The sequence below is a fragment of the Felis catus genome, chromosome A1 (assembly GCF_018350175.1).
Source record: "Felis catus isolate Fca126 chromosome A1, F.catus_Fca126_mat1.0, whole genome shotgun sequence".
NCBI classification, from domain to species: domain Eukaryota; kingdom Metazoa; phylum Chordata; class Mammalia; order Carnivora; family Felidae; genus Felis; species Felis catus.
In genome coordinates, this window is record NC_058368.1 from 54,035,055 (window position 1) to 54,056,000 (window position 20,946).

Sequence of the window (20,946 nt, forward strand, 5' to 3'; positions counted from 1 at the left end):
TTAAATACATTGTGAAATGACACTGTGATAAAATATTGCAAAGCTGCTAAATTTAGGTTTTTGAAGAATGTTTCCTGATATCATATACTCACATCTCAATACCAAATTTTAAAAGTAGAATAAAAAATGATATGCATGTTGTGATCCCAGTTATCAAAAAACACATGAACATTTTCATGTAAATGAAATTCTAAGATATATTAAAAATACTCATTTACTCTGGGTGGTATAATTTGGGGTCATTTTCATTTTTTTTAATGTGCTCATCATTTCTATTTTCTCTACAGTGAATATGTATAATTGTTATAACAAGAGAAAGTGATAACAATTATTTTATAAGGGCTATTTTTATTTACTGAATTTTTGTGTTAATTTTCTATATAATTTATGTGTGTGTGCACATACACAAACTTATTCTGTACTACATTTCATCCTTTTATTTTTTTTAATGTTTATTTTTTAAATTTTTTTTAATGTTCATTTATTTTTGACAGAGAGACAGTGCAAGTGGGAGAGGGGCAGAAAGAGAAGGAGACACAGAATCCAAAGCATGTTTCCAGGGTGCGAGCTGTCAGCACAGAGCCTGATGTGGGGCCTGAACCCAAGGACCGTGAGATCATGACCTGAGCTGAAGTTAGATGCTTAACCGGCTGAGCCACCCAGGTGCCCCTACATTTCATTCTTTTAAAGATGACCCTGAGATAATTGGGAGAAAAAAATGTTTTTCTACTTAGTCACTAAGGAATAAAAAGTGCCTAATGTTCTTCTAAGAGATTTCTTTTTTTCAGGAAAAGGTTAATATTATTTAGAATCACCAATTACAACTGAAGCTTCAGTTATGGTTAAAGTTCGTTTAAGTGCTGCATGAATTTTGTTTTGTTTTTGAGAGAGAGAGAGAGAGAGAGAGAGAAAGAGAGAGAGAGAAACAGAGGAGAGAATGCAAGCAAAGGAGGGGCAGAGAGTGAGAGGGAGACACACAATCCGAAGCAGGCTCCAGGCTCCGAGCTGTCAACACAGGGCCCGATGCGGGGCTGGAACTCAGAAACCGCAAGATCATGACCTGAGCTGAGGTCGGACGCTCAACCGACTGAGCCACCCAGGCGCCCCAGTGCTGGATGAGTTTTAAGGGCCGGCAATGGGATAGCAAGATGAAAAGATAATGCAGTTATCTCTAAAGGGCTCGCAAAAATGTGAACAAATGTGAACACAGATGTAGATGTGCACATATACCTACATGGCTGGATTGGAAGTGGGATGAGCATTGAGGAGTCAGGGAAAAGGTCAGAGCTCAGAATGGCTCGTGAGTGGAACTTGAAGGCTGGGTAGTAGCTCGCGATTCTACTGCGTAGTGTGCATATATGATGTGTTCTGGAGATGGTGCTGTATCTGGTGAGGACTTGGGCACATCGGAAGGTGCAGAATGAGATGAGCCTGTATTTTCATGTTACGAAGTGGGACTTACGCACCGTACACAGTGAACAGACACTACCAGACTTTAATCACCAAATTCGATGACTGCAGATTTTCATTACAGAAAGAAAATTCTAGCGGCACTAAAGAAGGAAACTGGGGACAGACAATGTTCTCTGAGGATGTTCTCTGAGACAGAGAGAGAAAGGGCCTGAATCAGGATCCTGGCGTGAGATAATGTAATAAAGGGGACCCATTTGGAAGACGTGTCTTAGTCAACAAACATGTTTGGTGAATAAGGCCATGGGAGAAGTTAAGGGCGCACTGCTTTCCTACTCAATCCATGCTTCCTAAGAGATGTCCTTCACCCATGGTCAGCTGTCACGTATCTGTTTATATCTTTCAAACACATATCTTCAGGATGGCTGCACATCATCCAGCATCTACCTGTTGTAACCAGCTGGATGTCCCATAAGCGTTTCAAAGTCAACAGACTGGATTAAAGCAGAACTTATAAACTTCCCCTCCAAATATATTTCTAGATACACTCCGTTGCTTAAAAGGTGGTATCTCCCTGGAGTCTCCATGAGTCTTTTACTTGCCTCCACCCTTCCACTTAATCACCAAGTCTGGCTGATTTTGACCCTTGAAATATATTTTTTTCCAAATCTGCCCTTGCCTTTCTGTCAATACTATTGCTATCTCCGGGTCATCCATTTCCTTCAACTCCCCTCCTTCCTTTATTCCATCCAGTTCATCAAAACCTCGTTCCAATTTTGTCTCCTAAAGATTCATTTTATTTCTATCTTGGTTCAGGTCATCACCATTTCTCAGTTTTATTAAAATAATAAAGTAATAGTTAAAATGATGCTTTGTAATCTCCTCACCAGTTTGGTTCCTCAGCAAATTTCACCTAGCCTATTAAGGCATGTATAACCGGCCTCTCTGCTTCCCATTCAGGCCATTCTCCACCACCCCTTCCCCAGGCAAGCCATCTAAAACATGATTTGCCCATGCCACACCTCTGCTTACCACCTTTCATGGTCTGTCACCAACACTATGAAGGCCAAGATTTTAGCAGGGCTGACAGTGTTCTCTAAGCCTCCACCTCCTTCTCCCCACCAACTCCCACTGCTCCCGTTTTCACTAAGTAGTTTCTAATTACATACATTAGCATAACCATAAATACAAGTTTCCAAAATCAAAACTATTTAGTCATTTCCTGTTCTTTTATGCACAACCTGTGGTTCTTCAATACCTCTAATTATTGAATTAGAATATATTACCACATTCTCTACAGAGCATACAGTAGTCCAGTATTCTTGGATAATCATAATTACAAATGTAGTCCTAAAGTTCTGTATTAAGATACTGAATCTTTAATGGCATTTCCACGATTGAATTATGGAACAATTACTATGGCTTAAGTTTATCTGGTTTATCCTCAACCCTGGCAAATAATGATAGCTGTAAATAGTGATGATGATGATAGCTACCATGTATTGAGGACCAGCAGTGTCTCAGCTGTTAGTAAATACAGTTGACTCCAACAGTGCGGGGGTTAGAAGCGCCAAGCCCTGTGCAGTTGAAAATCTGCGCATTACATTCAACTCCCTAAAAGCTTAACTGCTAATAGCTTACTGTTGACTGGAAGACTTTATCAATAGCATAAACAGTTGATTGGCACATCTTTTGTATATTATATGTATTACATACTGTTTCCTCTCAATAAAGTCAGCTGGAGAAAAGAAAATGTTATTAAGAAAATCAGAAAATAGAGAAAATACATTTCGAGTGCTCTACTGTATTTATTGGGGAAAATCCCCATGTAAGTGGAGCCATGCAGTTCAAACCCATGCTGTTTAAGGGTCACCTGTACTTTGTCCACGTTATCTCAACAGTTCTCAAAGTATATATTATTGTCTCCATTTTACAGATGGATAGACTAAGTCTAAAAGAGCCCCAGCTTCTTCCACAAAACAGTAATGCCAAAGTGAAGATTCAATCTCAAATCTGATTCCAAAGGTCACTCTTGCAATCATGAGACAACATTTAACAAGAGTTTGTTAAATGTGTGAATAATTACATTAATTATAATAACAAAGTATATAAAGTTATCTTTAATTCTGTGCTTAAATTCATGCTTTATTTTTACCAGCTTGTGCAAAAACAGTTGCCAATGCTTAAACACTTACAATAATGTTCAAAGGATAGCAACATAATATCTTTGCAGTTGGCTGTAGAGTTTACACTTAAGTTAATTGCATGTCAAAAAAAAAAAAAAAAAAAAACAACTCTAAACATACCTGGGTGTCTGCCGGTGCTGATCCTCATGGAAGCTTCCTGCTATTATAAACTTCCTCAGGGGAGACTGCCTTCCCCCCATACACATTAGGTTAGACCCCCCACTCCTTGTACTATGTTGCAAGCCCTGGTCTTCTTCTATCATCCAATTTTTAAAAATTATAACTTATAAGTTTTTCTGTAATTATTTCTTCAGGAATATCTCCCACAGAGAGATAAGAAGCCCATGGCTGGAGGGAACCGGTCTCTTCTTTTCATTGTCTCCTATCATCTAGTCCTGTGCCTGGCACAAGCATTTGCTTTGCACCTGTCAGATGAATGAATGCATGCACAAAAATGGCAAGGAATACAGATATGTGAAAATCCTTTCAATGTTAAAAATCATCAAACACGGATCACAGGAACTGAGGAATGGGAGCTGTTGAAAGAGGTAAATATCCAATTTCAGAAGACCACGAGTGCCATGCTAAAGAGTCATAAACAGTAATTAGCAGGAAGTACAATGACTAACACAGTGTGTTGATTATAGCAGTCTTACGATGGAAAATAGTAAATGATCAATTTGATTACTTTAAGTTCCTAGTTACATGAGCTGGTTGTTTAATAGCTAAACAATAATTCAGAAAATTCGCCTGATGATTACCACATATGTTTTCACTTACTGCTTTGTAAATAAAAACCTTAACCACATTTAAGCTTTCTCAAAGACACCATCCACATTACTCTCTCGTAGAACTCTCTGTGCTCATGACATAAAGGGGCTTTGCAGTCACAACTCCCCATCTTACAACTTCTGCTGTGGCTGACATAAAATGAAACTAGGGAAGAGAGTGTGATCCAAAATTAAACAGGAGGCATTACATTTTCCATCTAAACAGTGCCCTAGTTCAATGTATGGCTGATAGGAAAGGTACATGTGCAGCAAGCCTCACTTTCTTTGCTTCAAAAACTAGCAGTCATAAATTGAAAAACATCTCATGAAGTCCAGTAACTTAATTTTTTAACTGGTACATTTTTATCATCATGTAAAAACCGATGATCATAGGGAAAAAAAACTAACTTGTGAAGAGCATGAGCTTCTCATGTAGAAAATTAATTGCCACATTCAAAACCACAAAATTATGTGTATGATCTACAACAAGGCAGTTGTTTCCCAGGCCCTCATGTGGTTCAGCTTTATAACACCCCATTGCCTTTTATGGGAGCCAGCCTCCCAAATGGTCTCCAGTGATCTTCACCTGTTGGAGTTCACAGCTGTCTGTAGGCCCCTCTCACATTGTACTATGGTAAGTCTGTGACCAACAACATACAACAGTAGTAATGGTATGTCCCTTTTGAGATTAGGTTATTAAAAAGACTGCGGCTTCTTAGATGATGATGCCTTTTCCTTCTCCTCCTCTTCCTTCTCTGTCTCTGTCTCTCTGTCTGTCCCTCATCTGGAATCACCCAGTTGCCATTAACATTAAATCAGCCTATGAGGAGGCCAAGATGGCAAGAAACTAAAGTCTCTGGCCAACAGACAGTGAGGAGGTGAAGTCTGCCAATAACCATGAAAGTGAACTTGCATCTAGATCCTTCGACCTGGTCAAGTCTTGAGATGACTACAGCACCAGCTGGCATCTTGACTGTAACCTCTAGAGAGACTCTGAGCCAGAAACAATCAGGTATGTTTCCAGATTCCAGCCCCTCGGGAATTGGAGGTAATAAGTGTTTTAAGCTGCTAAGGTTAAGCATAATTTCTTACACAGCACCTACCTCAGAAAATTCTTATGAGGGTAAAATAAGAGAAAGTACTTAGAAAAATGAAAATTAAAGTGCTATCCTAAGGTCAACACATCATCCCGGCTAATTCCATTTCCCACTAACTCTAGTAATAGACACAGTGTCTCAAGTGTCTGAAGAGAGATTTCTGCATAACAAAGTCAGCTATGGACATGTTCTCCTCAAATCTCGTAAAATAAAAGGTCTCTGAAATATCACCAGCTGTGTTCATTATTACAGCCAGCCTAAAATTCACTCTGTTCTGCCTTCCTTTAGTGAAAATTAAACTATAGTAATTTGTTTTTATAAGAAATTTTCTTAATGTTTACTTTTCCTCACTAAAGGGATACTACTTTTTAGCACTAAGAAGATAATCCTGCTGGGAATAAAAAATACCAATGTTACATTCATAATTTTAGCATTCACTTTAAAAGCGATCCAGTGTGTGAGTGACCATCACATATGTATAGCCAGAGATGTCCCCCAAGAAATACTTACCTTTTGAAGAAGCTAAAATCTTGGCATTGTTCTTCCAAACTGAAACTGGTAATAGCCCTAATAGCCTGTAGGAAAGAAAGAAAGAAATATGTCATTACCTAAAGTAACTCTAGTTTGAAAAAATATGATAACAGTTAATGCTTTATAGCTTTAAATTCCAGGAGTAATATATTTCAGAAATGACTTAACCTCCAGGATTAATATAATTCTGAAAGTAGTTAAAAGAAAACTATTTCTGGCAGTAGATAGTCTACAACAATATTATGCTTCATTTATGACTCATTTTCCACATGGAAAAAAAGTTTTAACAAATACATTTATAAGAAGCAAAATGTAATAAATAAACCAAAGAAATGAAAGTGCTTTATAAAGCTGTAAAAAATCAGATAAACAACAGGTATTAGAACATTGGCAATGTTATTATAAAAGCAAACCGTAAAATGGCATTTGGGGAAAAATGTGGACAGTGAGAAAATAAAAGCTACATAAAAGAACAAGGGAGGAAATTTAGACTCAGTCATGTCAAGAGCAATGTGTTTCTTAACCACTGAAAAAAAGCATTTCCATTAGAAGGACAGATTTAAGTGGTTTAACATTGGAAGACCATAATCTTCTGAAGGACGGAAATCTATGAAAAGATCTGTGAATAATAAAAGAATTGAAAATAGAATAAAGGGCAGAGGGAGGACAAGGAGGAGAAAAATGAGTAAAAAGATGCTTCTTAACAATATAATTTGAGTTTAAAACTCAGAACATCTGCTTTTATAAAAATCTGAGTGTATTAGCTTATAATAATTAGTATCTTCAATTGCAAGAAAGAAATAAAAGGACTATTAGGAAAAGAAAAAACCACACACCATCTTGAGGACAATAAAATTTTCTCTGATTCAAAAGGGGAGCTTCTTACAGACCAGTAGCAGCTGTATGTGTATCTTTCAAAGGGCATTCTTCTGAAAGAATTTAGATCAGACAGTCCATTTATTTTTGGTAATAAAAAATTATATCTGTAAAAAGATATTTGTTCTCTGTTTGATCTTCTTTTCTAATCTTACCATCATTTAAGAACTATGCACAATAAAAAGAAAGATCTCTTCTGTTTTAAAAAGTTAACATTTTAATTTGATAGAGTCCTCGAGCCTATCAAAGAATTGTTAGAAATACTCCTTATCTGAAAAAGAAAAATCTAGATTCCAAATTTTCACTCAAGGCTATAAATTCTTCTTTTGGCAATAATTGCTATAAGTATTTCATTTCCATAAAGGTGATTTTAAAACTGTATTTTCTGGGAATTATGTGACTTATTTTTATAAATTTCTGGGAATAAGATACATCACTATAAACTTCTTTAGGTTCTAGGGGCAAAATACCTAATAATAATATTTACTTCCTGAGAATATTGTTTCTCCTCTTGATATAGCAAAATTCTATGACCCTCAGATTCTCTTTGGTTTTCTACCTCTGGTTATATTCATCTTTGATTTTATATGTATTAAAATTACTACTTTCTAACTTGTTTTTACAAATCACCATGTTTATAGTATGCCTGAATCCCCTTCCATATTTCATATAGTTTAGAAAAACAATAAGCTTTTGTAGGATTTGAATGTTTTGTGATCACATTATGTCTCACGTGCATCAGGTTACCATCACCTGGAAGAAAGAATCTAGTTTGAAGGAAATTGCAAGACAAGAGGGTCCAGACAGAGCAATCTAACCCATCAAGTGCAGATGCATAAGAGTTTTGTAGTTCTTCAGTGTCATCTTTCCAGCCCAGCCTACAGATTTCTAGCTATTCTACTTACCGCAATGGCTTAAATTGTCTACTTTACTGCCCAAATGATTGGCTACTTGCCAAACCACAACTTTGCTTTAGAAAGCACTCCTTAAGTGGAGAGTTAAGACAATTATTGAGATAATTCATCCCAAAAGAAATGCATTGAGAAAATCCTGCCTTTTTTTTTTCACTTTATCAAGATTGATATTGTCTACGTGGATGAAATTCATTGCACAGTTTTTGTATTTTGCCTCCTCTAAACTAGACTAGTCAGGTCTGTAAACTAGAAGAGACTTCATTCTGCTATCTCATCTGACCAGCTCTGACTTTAACTGCCTCCTGACAAAGTTTTTCAGAGGCATATCTATGTTAACACACAAGAGAGCTGGCTTTTGTGTTACCTACATAACTCATTATGAAGTAAATGATGGAATGGATTTTTGAAAGCTCGATTGACCATTGACAAAGACCAGTTATTTTATTTATGTTGCATAAGGATCATGTACAGTTTTTTTGCAAGAGGATTTAACATTCCATCTAAACAATATTTGATAAGAAAATATATTCTGAATTTGTGTGTGTATTTGGAGTGATAAAATTGATATTTCTCCTCCCAGCTCTATTTTCATCAATGAAAGGAAATCAATAATCTTTTAAACATGAAAATCATCTAAAAGTAATAGTGATTATATAAACTCAGAATTAGAATGACATAAATCAAATATAAGAATTACACAAAAGTCTCCCAGAGAATATATTAACCACTCATGGTCTCCATGTAAGTTGTTAGTCTTATAAAAAAATACATTGTATAAATTATTTTTTTTTAACTTTAGTTCATATAATAGAACTTACTCTATGCTTAAGTGTTAATATAAATCCTCACAATAAACAATGAGGTAAGAACTATTATTATCACCTGGCTCCTTCATCAAATATTAGTGGTAGTCACTACAGGATGCCCACATATGGGTCATCTAATGCTCATCCTTCTCGACACATGCTAAGTTAGGAACAAATGGATAACTTTTTTGGTCAAAGAAAGGTGTGCAAAAGTAGTCTCTGTCATTTCCATGAAAAAATTTTAAGTGTTCATGTATGATTCTCAGCATTCCTTTCCACTACCTCAATAATTATGGAAATTCTTATCAGGATGGTATTTTCATTAACCTGAATCCCAGAATGATTATGACAAATAAAGGCCCCCTGAAGAACAGCTTAAACATATAGAATAATTAGAAAAAACTGTTGTTGTTTTTTTTTCTGTTGAGTTACTGGGATTTGGAGACTTGTTTGTTGTTGCCCCATAACCTAGTTTTTCCTAACTCATACACTAATTATTTCTTGCAACTTACCATTGTTAGTCTGGAACACATAAAGCTATCTTGTTGTTGTTGTTGTTTGTTTGCTTTTTAAAAAGATTGGAAGAGGAATGATGAGCAAGGAAGGAAGAAAAAGAGGGAGTAATACCTTTATGCTACTACTACTCCTTCTCATCTTTTCCTTCGTTCATTTTCATCTTCCTATGATAAATCTTGAGCCCTAAAATGGAATTTTATCGACTCAGGGGCAGGAGTGGAGAGAGTTTGTTTCTAGATATGGAAAAGAAACATGGAAGCTACCCATTTAGGACTCAATAGAAATATTCTTAATTGCTATGTTGGGAATATGATGGAAAAAAACCAGCTGACTCTAAAATATCAAATATCTTCTTCCTACTATAAAAAACTCTGAAGAATTAGCTTGCACCATGTGAAATTATCATTCATATGCATCAAAATGACTAATAAAATAACTTCAAGATAGTCACCTCTGACCCCTTCCTCATATAACATTGGAAAGAATGTGGGAGGAAAAGTAGAAAAATTATGCTTATCTCTTCAATTAGTACAACACTCAATAGATTGGCAGATTGGAAGTGTGAAAGGAAAGGGAAAAACTAAGAAGGAACAAAAGTCGAAAATCATTGGAATTTCAGAAACAGGTACAAATTACACAATTTCAGTGACAGCCAACAGGGTGGATCAGGATTGTGAACTAAAAGGTTAAAGGCAAGGTATAAAGCAAGAAAATTATAGTTATAGAGCAAAACTATTAATAAAAGATTTTTAGTAGTAGAAAGGGAATTTTGACAGATCCGTCAACACTTTCTCATAACTTTCCAGCATTGATCTTCAACATGGGGGCCAGAGCATAGAAATTAGTTGTAGATAGTTGCTAGTAATGGGGATAGAGGAACAGAACATAGTAAAAAGTCAAGGAGATGAGAGATGTTGGATGCCAATGAAGAGATTACTGAAATCACTACTGGAGGTCAGAGGATGTTTATATAACTTCGTGGATTAAAGTATTCTATTCCCCTGAATTACCCACCATCTTGGGATTCTACATGAGGGAGGCAACTAGATGTGAGGATGGGCTGTTTTGTTTTGTTTTTTTTTTAATCTCTGTTAGAGGAGCCAATCCAATGTTTTAATCTAATTTATTTTATTTTAATGTATTCTTTCCCCCAGGCAAGAGTTTTGCTTAGGGGAGATGGTATAAAGCTAACTGATAAGATGAAATAGCTAAAAGTATTTAAATTTTCTATTTTTTAATTTTTTTTCCAATTTTGAAATACAAATGGAAGATGAAAGCAATTCATATTATGAGTTTTATAAGTTGAAAACAGGCTTCCTGTGAATCATGTGCAAAGTAGCTGTAAAAAAAAAACAATTCAATAGAAATGGAATTGCCAAGTCATAAGAGATTCACAAATTGCCCTCAATTAGGCTGCTGAATTGATCTGTGGTCTCCATATCCACGGAGGAGGATGTTTACTGTCCTTGGCACAATAGAACAATCCTATCCAAATCACTACATCCAATCCTTGATGCATTCTTTTTGTTTTTGTTTTTGATGCATTCTTTTAAGGAACGTTGACATTTTGTGCATCCAGAGGGCAATAATGGGAGGGTACAGATGAGCAAACTAGAGTTTTGCAGCTTCAACGACTCTTGAAATATTTCAACCTTCTGTCACTTGAGAGAAAGAGATTTGACTCAGTGCTGTAGCAAAGGATTCAGCATATTTCATTTGGCTTTAAAAATCATGTTAGGTTGCTATTGAAAAAAATAAATAAAGGGCATTCAGAAATTCTGGGGGAAATGGTGGAGTAGGAGGACCCTAAACTGAACCTGACCCAGGGATACAACTAGATAACATCCACATTAGTGTAAATAATCCAGAAAATGGAAAGAAGACTGGCAGAACAGACTTTCCACAGCTAAATGGAGAGAAGAGGCCACATCAAAGAGAGTAGGAAGGGCAGAGACACGCTTGGGGACTAACAGGCCAGCAGCACTGTCTGTGGAAGGGAGGACACCGCACAGAATGGGGTGGGGAGAAAATAAGAGCCTCGCACCAGAAAACCCAATCAAAATAGGAGAGATAGAGTTTTTCAGACAAACCAAAGTTAAAGAAATTCATCACCACTAAACCAGCCCTGCAAGAAATGTTAAAGGTGACTGAGTGGAAAGGAAAGACCATATAGTAGGAGTAAGAAAGTAGGAAACACAAAAGCAGTAAAAATTAGTCAAGGGATTCACAATACATGAGTGTGGAGTATTATACCATATACCTAAATCATCGTTGGTGGGGGAAGAGGAGTGAAGAACGGATTGAAACTTAAGTGACCATTAACTTAATATAGACTGCTATATGCAAAACATGTTGTATAAAAAAAAAGGGGCACCTGGGTGGTTCAGTCGGTTAAGCATCTGACTTTGGCTCAGGTCATGATCTCATGGTTGTAGGATCGAGCCCTGCATCAGGCTTTGTGCTGAGCATGAACCCTGCTTGGGATTCTCTTTCTCCCTCTCTCTGCCCCTCCTCCTCCTCAAAAATAAATAAGTAAACATTTGAAACAATAAAAATAAAAAAATTAAAATGCAAACAAGTAAAGTAGTATCTAATGAAGTCAGTCTCTCTCCTTTATCTGAGCCTAGTTAGATTTCTGCTCTGATAATTTGTAATTCTCTGTAAATGCCTGTCTCTTCAATTTTGGGGAAATGGTCTGTCCTGGGACCTTACTTCTCTGAAGGATCTAAGAAGAGTTGATTTTTCAGTTTGTCCAGTTTTCACTTGCTAAGATGGAGTGGTGACATCCAAGCCCCTTGCATGAAAAACTGGGATCTGGGAGTCCCTGTGCTTTATTTTCTATAGTTCCAATGGTATGTTTTAAGACCAATGAAATTTCTTCATCATATAATTTGCAGTGAAATTTTCATGTAAGATATGAGTGTTTTAAAAGTTTATTTATTTTGAGAGAGAGAGAGGCTGCATGAGTGGGGGAGGGGCAGAGAGAAAGGGAGAGAATCCCAAGCAGGCTCCATGCTGTCAGTGTGGATCCCCAGGCAGGGCTGGATCCCACGAATTATGAGATCATGACCTGAGCTGAAATCAAGAGTCAGATGCTTAACCAACTGAGCCAACCCAGGAACCCCAAGATATAACATTTTTGACTAAATTTCCGTTTGCTCCTCATTAGATCTTCCATCATTGTCTTCATTATACTTGTGCTTTCCTCTATAATCCTTGAGTCATTTTAATATTGTTTGACAAGTCTACTATCTCTGCCATTTGGGGTCTCTTTCTGTTGGACCCCTTTTTTTTCCTGGCTGTGGGTCACATTTGTCTACCTCTTTTCATGCATAGTAATTTTTGTGGTTGATGGTCAATTCTGGACATTGTAAATTTTACACTGTAGCTTTTTAATTTCCTCTAAAGACAATTATACTCTGTTCTAGTAGACAGTTAAGTTACTTAGAATCAGTTTGCTCCCCTCCAGGTACATTGTGATGCATTGTAAAGATACCTCTTGAAATGCCTGGCTGGCTCAGTGGGTAGAGCATGTGACTCTTGGTCTCCAGGAGGTAGCTTCAGCCCCACTTTGGGCCTGGGACCTACTTAAAAAATAATGTCTTTTTCAATGCCTCCCCCTTCTCTCTGGTAACCTTCCTCCTTTTTCAGCACAACTTTCATTACTCCGCAGGCTCTGGTGTTTTCACATCAAATCATCCCTAAGAAAGAGAGCCTGGAAAACAAATTCATTCTAAGAAAGAAGTGACCCTATCTCACCAGAATGGTCACCCAAGGGAATAACCTCAAAATGATCAAGTTTTGACACTGGGTTAACTGGGTAAATAGGTTTTTGAGAGTTTGATGTTCTCCAAGCTCCCTTATAAATCATAGCACATGGGAATATCTAAGCCTAACCTACATTTGAGGAATTACTAGTCTCTTTTAATCACTATAAGGCTGTCAGCTTCTATGAGCTCCCCTCACTGTTCTGATAGTCTGGATATCCTTAAGGAACAGGTGAAACAGATTCTGCACCCAAGGGTGGGGAATCTTTTCCTAAAGAACTGGCTTTGACTTCTACTTGGGAAAATTACATGGGTGGTGCCAAATACTGAATTGCTAATATGAAGAAGAGTGCACATAGCCAAGAGAGAGAGCCTGACATCATTACCCAACTTCTAAAAGTGGCAAATCAAAGGGGGGGGGGGCACCAAATCAGGTGATATCTCAGTATGCCCATCTGAGCTCTGCTCTAGACCCCACGATTCTAGACTAACAAGTTATCCATGGATTTCCCATGAAATTTGGCCCATAAAAAGGAAAAATCCATTCAAATCAAATGAGAATATTTCCTTGACTCTGTTCCTTAGAGGACATATCCAGCCTTGGGTGACGTGACCGCCTTTGCTCTTCAAAAGCTACTGCCTTTCTCCACAGTTTAATGTTAAAAGTTATTACTTATTAAAGATTATGGCATGGTGTCCTCAGAAACTATCAGAAAGTCCCCAAATAACCCAGGTAATTTAAACTCCTCATGACTTCTGAATAACTGTAATCATTACAGTTACTTAGGATTCGTATCAAAAAAAAATTAAATTTAAAGCTCATGTTAATGAAGGCACCATTTCCCCAACAAAATTTAACTATAACTACTCTTCAAATTGTATTTGATTTAAAAATTTTCATTTCCCTTAAAATTCATATGTAAAAGAAGAATAATCATATGAATTTTTGGTCTTTTAATAAATGCATTTTAAAACTGTACTTAGAAACTGAGAATTATGCACAGAATTATGCTGCCAAGTATAGATTTCTACTAACTGCCTCCTTATGGCAATCCCAAGGCTATTGGTTTTTGGGGAAACTTGTCAGACTTTGAAGGTAGCTGTCAATAATTTAGAAACAGATATATCACTGACAAAATGTATTATTTTTATTCAGTAACTCTTGGCTTTTTTTAAGTTCTCTTTCTCATCTTGGTTGTCTAATCGGTGGCATTTCTTTCCTCCAGAGAATCCAAATATTGTATTTTAGGATAATGCAATGTTTTTCTAAGCCGTTCTTCGCATATTTCACTATTATACTAACCTTGTGAAAGAAACAAGGTAGGGTTGTTATCCTTATTCTATTAATTAAAAAAGAAAACAAAACTGAAGCACAGAGATGACAAATGGCTTGTCTAAAGACATGAAGTTGGCAGTACATTAAAAACTATTATTAAAAAATGATGACTAATCTCAAAATATTTTAGTGATGCAAAATGTTTACTTCTTCCCATTTTCAGAATCATACATAGCAAGAGCCCATTATATAGCTATCTTTACCTCACTTCCAAAACATGTACACTCTCATCCATCCTCTCTTTTCACGTTGCTGTTAGAAAATGGGTACCTGAGAGTGAGCCATGAAACTATGTCACCAAATAATCAAAAATAAGTGAAAACCATAAAGAGCCAGTTTCTATCCATCCCTGCCCCCTTCCCCAGTGCCCACCGGGGGTAAAAAAAAAAAAAAAAAAAAAAAAAAAAACACGACAGGCTTGTAAGCATCCAGCTATGGCCACAGAGCTGTTTGATTGCTTAAGCCGGGTGGTCAGACAATAGGACCAGAAAGAATGGCTGCTTCCTTCCTTCCTGTTGAGTGTTCTGCCTGAGTGAGCAAATTCAATAGCACTTTGCTTCACAGCAACACTAGGCTCTAGCACGAGGGAGAATCAACAAAGAGCCATTCTAGGGCATTTCCAACCCCACCTAAGCCAAGCCTCTGAGCTATAGAACCATGGGGGAGGGGCTGGCCAGGTTTGGCACTCCTGGGAGTGTGTGCATGAAAGCCCATAGACACGCAGGTTATTGTTTATATTAAGACCGCTGGTTACACAGCTTCAGGAATCTGTAATTGCCCAGTTGAGTTGTTATCATTTTGCACTTTCTAATATACAATTCTCTGAAGTGTTTCAAAATGTTCCTCACTGTGGCAACAAAGACAAAATCGGTATGGACAAGTGTGATGACAGTAATTCTAGAATCACCTGGCAGCCTCCTGCAGCAAACCATCTTTCTCTTCCTCCACTGACTTTTATATCTATATGTATAATAATTTAGCCAATTTGGCAGTTAAGAATGGGAACCAGAGAAAGTGTAAAAGTCATTAAATATTTAATACTGTGTAGTTTTAACTAAACCTAAATTTCTAAGTTAATACTGAAATAATTTTGTATTATCTGTAGAAGCATGTATATATATATATATATATATATACACACACACACACACACACATATATACATATATACATACACACACACACACACACACACACACATATATATATATATATATATATATGCATGCTGAGTGTATAACTTCAAATATCCTCAAAATTACCTATGTTGTAATTATACACAGGAGAACTAATATTGAGGATGATTCTTTCATATTGGTTCAATTTTTTCCTCTTACCATTTATGTGTATATACCTATGCTGTTGACATTTCAAGAAAATATACCTCTAAATTGCCCATCAAAAATTAAATATCATCTTACAGAATAATGCATTATTTGTTACTCCCCCTCCCCCTGCTCTATGTCAGTAGGCTGAATTTCTAGAGACAGTCCTCAAAATTCCACACCCTAGTCACTGGAGCCTATGAATGTGATAAGATATTACTCCCACGATTGTGTTATGTTATATGGCGCAACTGGTCTAAAAACAGATTATCCAGGTGGGCCTGATCTAACCATACAAGCCCTTTTTAACCAAAGGACTTTCTCTAGATCCCACATAAGAGAGATTCAGAGTGTGCAAAGGACTTGACCCACCAAGGTTGGTTTGAAGATGGAAGGAGCTACATGAGAAGGGGTGTAGGTGGTCTGGAGGAGCTCCGTGTGACTTCCAGACAACAGCCAGCAAGGAAACAGGAGCCTCGGTGCTATCTATATGTGCTAGGAACTAGATTTTGCCAACAATCTGAACAAACGTAGAAGGGAATTCTCCCCCAGAGTCTCCAAATAAGGGCCCAGCCCAGGAGATAACTGATTCCAGTCTGTGATACCCTGAACAAAGAATCAAGCCAAGCCCATCCAAATCTGTATCTACAGCACAGTGAGATAATAAATGGATTTTATTTTAGGCCAGGTTCGTGGTAATTTGTCAAGGCAGGAAAAAAAAAAAAAAAGGACCAAAGACAAATTTCCTTCTCTTCACTACATTGAATTTTCTTAATTGCAAGTGCAAAGTTATGAATATGAATATGTATTTTGTCATCTATTGTTATTGATATGGACACAGTTTCTGCCACTGTGACATCCATGATGTTTCAATATTTCTGACAGTGAAAGTATATGTGTATTTATACACAGACATTTCCGTAACTGGAACTTGGTGGCATCCAACATTGTTATTATAGAGACGTTTAGAGTACATGAAGCTATAATATGGTTAAACTAAATTATATTATTCATCTGATGGATTTGAACTGAAACATATCTTGGATTCACAATTGAAGATGAAAGATGAGATTCTTTATTATAAAGTTAAAAGATAAGATTCTGTATTAAGTGACTAAAGAATGTATAATGCTTAATCCTTTAATATGAAAAATTGAACTCGCCATGCATTCTCATTTGTAGTCATTTACACACGACTGCATTATAGCCTTTATTTTATTCCATAAAAATGAGTAAGGAAGGGGTGCAGTTGGTTAAGCCTCGGAGATCAGCTCAGGTCATGATCTCATGGTCTGTGAGTTCGAGCCCCACCTTGGGCTCGGCTGACAGCTCAGAGCCTGGAGCATGCTTCAGATTCTGTGTCTCCTCTCTCTGCCCCTCTCCCACTCATACTCTGTCTCTCTCCAAAAATAAATAAACATTGAAAACAATTTTTTAAAAATGAGTACGGAAAATAACCTCTAATGAAGAAAAATAATTCCTACAAACTAGAAATTATGTGAAGGCCTTTTACATTGAAACTTTATTTTCTTATCTTTTTTCAAGTTTATTTATTTATTTTAAGGGAGAGAGAGTGGCTAGTGCAAGTGGGGGAAGGGCAGAGAGAGAGAGAGAGAGAGAGAGAGAGAGAGAGAGAGAAAATCCCAAGCAGTCTCTGCACTGTCTGTGCAGAGCCCGATACTCGAACTCAGGAACCATGAGATCATGACCTGAGCCGGGATCAAGAGTTGGATGCTTAACCAACTGAATCACCCAGGCGCCCCTTTAATTGAAATTTTAAAACAACCCTTTTAAGAAGTTACTACTCTGAGGGGCGCCTGGGTGGCGCAGTCGGTTAAGCGTCCGACTTCAGCCAGGTCATGATCTCGCGGTCCGTGAGTTCAAGCCCCGCGTCGGGCTCTGGGCTGATGGCTCAGAGCCTGGAGCCTGTTTCAGATTCTGTGTCTCCCTCTCTCTCTGCCCCTCCCCCGTTCATGCTCTGTCTCTCTCTGTCCCAAAAAATAAAATAAAAAACGTTGAAAAAAAAATTAAAAAAAAAAGAAGTTACTACTCTGATACCCCTTTCACAGAGGAAGCAACAGCAGCTCAGAGAGGTTACAGGATTTAACCAAGCTCACAGACCGAAGCTGGAATAAGAAACAAGATGACACCAGAGTCCTGGGTCTTATTTTTAATAATGAAAAATATGATTTTGTTTTGAATTTCGAACATATTTAAGAGTTGCAGGTACAGAACAAAGAACTTTTTTTCCCTGAGCCATTTGAGAATTAGTATCTGATCTGATATCCCATTACCACCAAATGCTAAGTGTATATATCCTACAAATAGGACATTTTCTCACATAAGCACAATACAGTGATCAACATTAAGAAGTTAACCTTGGTACATTAGCACCATCTAACCCTTAGACCCCATTTAATATTTGCCAATTGACCCAATAATCTCCTTTATGAATATGGATCCAGTCAGAATTACACATTTCACTTACGTGTCATGTTTCTTTAATCTCCTTCATTCTGGAAGAGGTCCTCAGTCTTTGCTTAATTTTCAAGACTTTTGAAAATTCTAGGCCACTTGTTTTGCAGAATATCTTTCAATTTCTGTTTTGCTGTTGTTTCCTCTTCATTACATCCAAAGGGATATCACAAGGTAATTCCGAGTTCTCATTATACCTTATCTAGTGGCCTACAATGATGTTGTTCACTTTAATCTCTCTCTTTTTAAAAAATGTTTATTTATTTATTTTTGAGAGAGAAAGGGAGCATGAGCGGGGAGGGGCAAGTACAGACGGGGAACAGAGGATCTGAAGCAGGCTCTGTTCTGACAGCTGCGAACTGGACGTGGGGCTTGAACTCAAAAACCCTGAGATCATGACCTGAGCCAAAGTTCGACACTCAACCAACTGAGCCACCCAGATGCTCCCACCTTAATCTCTTGATCAAGGTGATATTTGACAGATTTTCATACTATAAAGCTTTTTTTGTTCCTTTACAATTAAAGTATTTTGTGAGGGAGGTTATTTGAAGGTATAAAATATCCTATTCCTAAGTAAAGTTTCAGTTTATTCATTTAGTATATCAGTATCATCTCATAGATTTTTACTTTATTCAGTGACTAATAATCCATTACTATCATTATTATATTTATCTTTATCTTGGCCAATGGGAGGTCATATAGGGTGGCTTCTATATTCATTCATTTGACACATTAACTTTTTATTTAAATCACTTCCTTACTTTCTGATACAATTGCTTTCTAAAAAAAGGTCCCAGAATCAGCTATTTCTTCAAGGTTCTTTGGTTCCTTTGTGTAGAGAATGATATGTAGAAGCCCAGATTTGGGTGCTAGACGTATTCATTGCTATTGGGGTATTATCCTGAGATCCTTTCACAGAACTAGGGAATGTATGTATGTATATACATACACATTAACATCTATTTTTATTTCTGTATAAAATATATTTAATATATGTTAAGAAGATATATATATATAAAGATATATATATATATATATAATAGATAGATAGATAGATAGATAGATAGATATATTTAATGTATATCTTTGTGCATTGAAATCCACGAGTCCACACCAATACTTCCTATTCCAATGCAACATCACAGGGTTAACTGTCATTTCCCCCTTTCCTCATTTATAACTTTCTTGTCAGAAAATAGGAACCTATCTCACTTTATCTATATATTCTACATTTGATCAATCACACAGTATGGAACAAAAATCATATCACCACAATTACCCCTCATTTTTATCAGGGCATAATGACCCTCTCTGAGACACCCCAACATGTAGAAACCCTCCTCATCTGCTTCAGCTCTAGAACTCCATTGGGTCTTTTCTCCAAATGGAAACTTTCATCACTTTGCTTGGACTCTACACCCAGCTGACACCCCCCTCCCACTCCCAACCACCATCACCATGTACTTGCTATTATCACCCTACTTGGGCTAAACATGCTGGCCAGCCCAACTTGAATACCCTTCCTAGGCAGTGACACTGATACCAGGACACCGCACAGGTGAACACCTTTCTCACCTTGCTTGGTGTCCCACATCCTCATCAGGCCTTTCTCCTTTGGGAAACCTTCTTCACACTAGACCCTGGTTCTTATGCACTCACATGAACACGGAGAAGGATGAAGCTATTACACTTGAATAATAATTTCATTTGTATTTGCACCTGACATGATGAGTAACAGCTGCTACTGAATCTACCTGCACAGGAAAAGACAGAGAGGATTAAGTAATTCATTTTCCCCTGAACTTAGAGATACCCTAATCAAAATAAACCAAGTTGGAGAAGTTTGCTCTTAGTGATTCCATCCTGCTCAGTTACCTTTCTTTTCCAGGACATAAGACCTTTCTCTTTGACTAGCTTCTTTAAGGCATCAGGCAAATTTAGGCTTAATGAGCAAGACAGGTTTCATTTTATTTTTTCAAGAAAATGCATTCACCCCTTTTTTGTCTCCTATAAATAGCTCAGGCTCTGCCTACATAAAGGATAGATTCCTTTGGTGCTAAACTCTGCTCATACATAAAAAGGCACCACTCCTAAGTCAGCTTCCAATACTATCATATTAGCTAATTGTTTCATTTGTGCTCCCAACTAATTTAGAAGTTTCAAGGACCATATTGTATTCATCTTTTTACCCCTAATGCCTGTAACACAATAGACTCTTAATAAATTTTTAATGAATGATTGAATAATTGAGTAAATGAGTGAACAGCAGGACCTATAAATGAAACTTCTTTCAATCCTTGGCATAGTACAAACAAATAATGAGGGTTTTGTAACCAAACTGTTTGCTTACATGTAAATGTATATATATCCAATTTTGTCCTCCATCTCATGCTGCTGTGAGGGACAAGAATTCTCAAATTCCTTGGGTGACATGTGACTCATTATAATTTCAAAGTCACTTCTTTCTCATTCACTAAAACACCTGAGCTTAATACTGTTTATGATAATAAGACAGAGAGTTTTCCTTCGTATCTGCCTCTGTTCCCTGCACATCATACATTTGAGCATAAAAGACCATCTCCCCAAGCACTTATTGTGCTCTGAGGGCACAATAAGCCAAACATTATCACATTTGGGCTTTAACAGACACGCACAGACAGTACTGAAAAAAGATTTGCTAATTCTAGCTTCCAATCTATCAAAATCTGTTACATGCTTTCCATACACATATACAGTTCTAAATTAACCTGTTTATAGCTATCTAGAATTCAATAAATCTAGTACTCACTACAAAATTCCCACAGATAGCTGATAAGATTCGCATAGTTAATGAGTGCTAAACAGAAAATCTTTCAGTCTGCTTGAGTAGGAAGACTGACATATATTTTAACTGCATTAACATTTTGACTGATTCAAACCACAGTATAATCAAACTAA

General features: G+C 37.0%; 1 long non-coding RNA gene across 1 annotated transcript in view; it reads left to right on the top strand.

Annotated features, from left to right (window-relative positions):
* Window positions 1–3,915: 3,915 nt before the first annotated feature.
* The window catches only part of LOC109498776, a 55,322-nt gene continuing 38,291 nt past the window's right edge, over window positions 3,916–20,946 (top strand). The window contains exons 1-2 of the long non-coding RNA XR_002155674.2: window positions 3,916–4,144; window positions 5,165–5,378. This is a non-coding gene — a long non-coding RNA (uncharacterized LOC109498776). The remainder of the gene's footprint in view (window positions 4,145–5,164; window positions 5,379–20,946) is intronic.